This window comes from Rattus norvegicus, chromosome 17 (assembly GCF_036323735.1).
Source record: "Rattus norvegicus strain BN/NHsdMcwi chromosome 17, GRCr8, whole genome shotgun sequence".
NCBI classification, from domain to species: domain Eukaryota; kingdom Metazoa; phylum Chordata; class Mammalia; order Rodentia; family Muridae; genus Rattus; species Rattus norvegicus.
The window spans coordinates 65,774,830-65,777,606 of record NC_086035.1 but is presented as its reverse complement, the minus strand read 5'-3'; the positions used below and the strand labels follow the sequence as shown (position 1 = coordinate 65,777,606).

The following is a 2,777-nucleotide window of genomic DNA, read 5'->3' as shown; positions in this document are numbered from 1 at the left end:
TATTGAGGCAGTGGCTATGAAAAGCTTAGGCCACTTAAAAGCAAGCTAGTACACACCTTTAATCCCAGGAGACTGAGGCAAGGAGATCTCTGAGTTCAAAGTTAGTCCAGAACAAAGCAAGCCCCAGATCCAGGCGTGGTGGTACACACCTTTAATTTGGGTCACACATACTGCTAGAGACCTACATAAGGGCATTGGAAGAAGGAAGATTTACTCTTCTTTGACTGCTTGCCAGCACATCTGTTGGAACCTACTTTTACAGAAGACCAGCTTAAACAACTAGCCTTGTGGGACTGAGCAACTATTGACCATTGGGTTAGTCAGACTACAGACTGTAAGTCATCACAATAAATTCCCTCCATATAGTGAGACATTCCATAAGTTCTATGACTCTAGAGAACTCTTGAAAGAGCCAGAGTTGGGGTCAATCTGAGGCCAGTGGGAAAATTCCACCACCAACTTCCAAGCACCAAAAAGACCTCTCCCTTCTAGGAGTAGAGCTAGTTTAGTTCCTGGAACAACTGCAAGCCAACTATCAGACAAAGCTACCTGTGACTCCCAACCAAACCCCTTGGAAAGTCCTGGATGGTCCACTGACCATGAGTCAGTTTGGAGGTCACCCCACCAATAGTACCCTGCCTAGTTACCAGTGTTCCAATTCTGCCCTTATTGTTTGAAATCTGCCACTATCAAAGGTATATAACTTCCTGTTACAGTCTGCTCGGGGTCATCTCTCTCCCGAAGTAAGGCGACCCCATCACGTTGGAACAATAAATCTCTTCCATGAGTCTCATTCAAGGGGTCCCAGAAGAGGTTTGGTTTGGACCTCACACCCTGACTAAGACAGTCATCATGCGTGGCCTTACTTGTTAAGCCATCTTGCCAGTCTTGTTTCTGTTTCTGTTTTGTTGTTGTTGTTGTTGTTGTTCCTAAATTTTATTTATGAATTAATACAAAACAATGCAGACAGATGTGTCTTAATCCTTGTCATCCTCTTCATCCTGGTTAGTCTGGAAATATCGGGGCTCACAACTCTCTTTGCTGTTGGTGACAACACACAGCCAGTCTCGGAGGTTGTTCTTCATCAAATATTTTTTGGTGAGATATTTCAAATACCTTTTAGAGAAAGGCACCTTGGGAAGGGATGGTGATCTTGCTCTTGCTCCACTAGATGGTCATAACCCCTCTGCCAAGATTCCCAGCTTTCCTGTTCACCTTGATTCTCTCCGGAGTAATTGCTCAAAATTGGCAGTGTCCATGATTCTATCTTCTACAGAGTGAGTGCAGTCAAGGGAGAACTTTTTTTTTTTTGCCCCCGTTCTCCACAAGCTTTTTTGCAGGCTCCATGGCAGCAAAGGAGGCAGAAGGGGGCACAGGGGGGGGGGTGGTGGTGCACTGAGCAGGTGTGAAGAACCCACAGTGCACAGTGCATGCAAGGAGCCAGGCAACTTTAATCCTTGGTTCTGTTTTGAAACCAGATCTTACTATGTAGCCCAGAATGGCCTTGAACCATCAATCTTCCTGCGGTAGACTAGGTATTAGGATCATAGGTAATGGGCCACTGTGCCTAGCTTTGATTTATTTTGAAGTGGATAATTCTGCTGATTTTTCTTCAATGCTGCCACAAATGTCAATTGGTTGGCATGTGGGTGGTAGGAGGAAGTGTCCGTTAATAATTGTCACTTTGCCTAATTTGCATCTTCCAGGAGATACATTTTTTCCTCTACTAATTCTTCAATCTGAATAAATAACAAGCATATTGGTTAAAATCAGCTTCTAGACAAAAAAATAATGTTTATTTTCAGTTTTATACTTTTTAGATATTTTTGCCATTTATTTATTTATTTTTTATTATCTATCTCAATAGTTCAGTACTGTACACCACAAGAAGACCCACAGAGTCAACTGACCTGGGCCCAGGGGTGCTTACAGAGAGCAAAACACCAACCAAAGAGCTTACATGGGCTGGACCTAGGCCCCCTTACACATTTGGAGTAGATGTGCAGCTTGGGCCCCTAATAATTGGTGCACAGGGTGGGGTGGGTTCTGATTCTGTTGCCTCCCATTGTATTCCCAACCCCAACCTGGACCGCCTGGTTGGGCCTCAGCAGGAGACACCAAACTGTTTTTTATTGTTATTACATACCAGGGACGACAGCATAACTGAGTTGTTCCTCTCTTTCTGCCATGTAAGCTCCAGGTTTACACTTGGGTGGTCAGGCTTGGTGGCAGGTGCTTTTATCTGCTGAGTCATCTGAAGGACTTGGGCCCTCTAACTGATTTGAAATGTCCTAAAATAAGTTTAGGAACCCAGGAGGTGTCTCTAGAAGAGGGCTCCATGAGTTCTGCTCTTTGATTCACACAGCTCTTACTCCCTCTGGATCGCACACGTTCTTAACAGAACTGGGAGTTACAGAAACTTCAACACTCCCTAAATGTATTCCAGAGACCCAAGAGCTTCACAAGTCCAGGATAGGAATTTGAGAAAGAAAAAAAAAAGAGATAGGCTTGTATTACAGAATAGTGTTTCAAGATCTGGAGACACAAGATGGACGACACAGCTATCATGTGTGGCCAGCTTCTTTATAAACACTATGGTGGTTTAAAAGGTTTGACTCATGTGTTTGAACGCTTGGCCCATAGGGCATGGCACTATTAGGAGGTATGGCCTTGTTGGAGTTAAGTGTGACCTTGTTTGAATTAAGTGTGGCCTTGTTGGAGTGGCTGTGGCCTTGTTGGAGTGGGCATGGCCTTGTTGGAGGAAGTGTGTCCCTGTG

The 2,777-nt window shown here is 44.4% G+C and overlaps 1 pseudogene; it reads right to left on the bottom strand.

The window, feature by feature from the left end:
• Positions 1-977: 977 nt before the first annotated feature.
• LOC103694116 (60S ribosomal protein L22 pseudogene) lies at positions 978-1,347 on the bottom strand (annotated as a pseudogene).
• Positions 1,348-2,777: the final 1,430 nt, after the last annotated feature.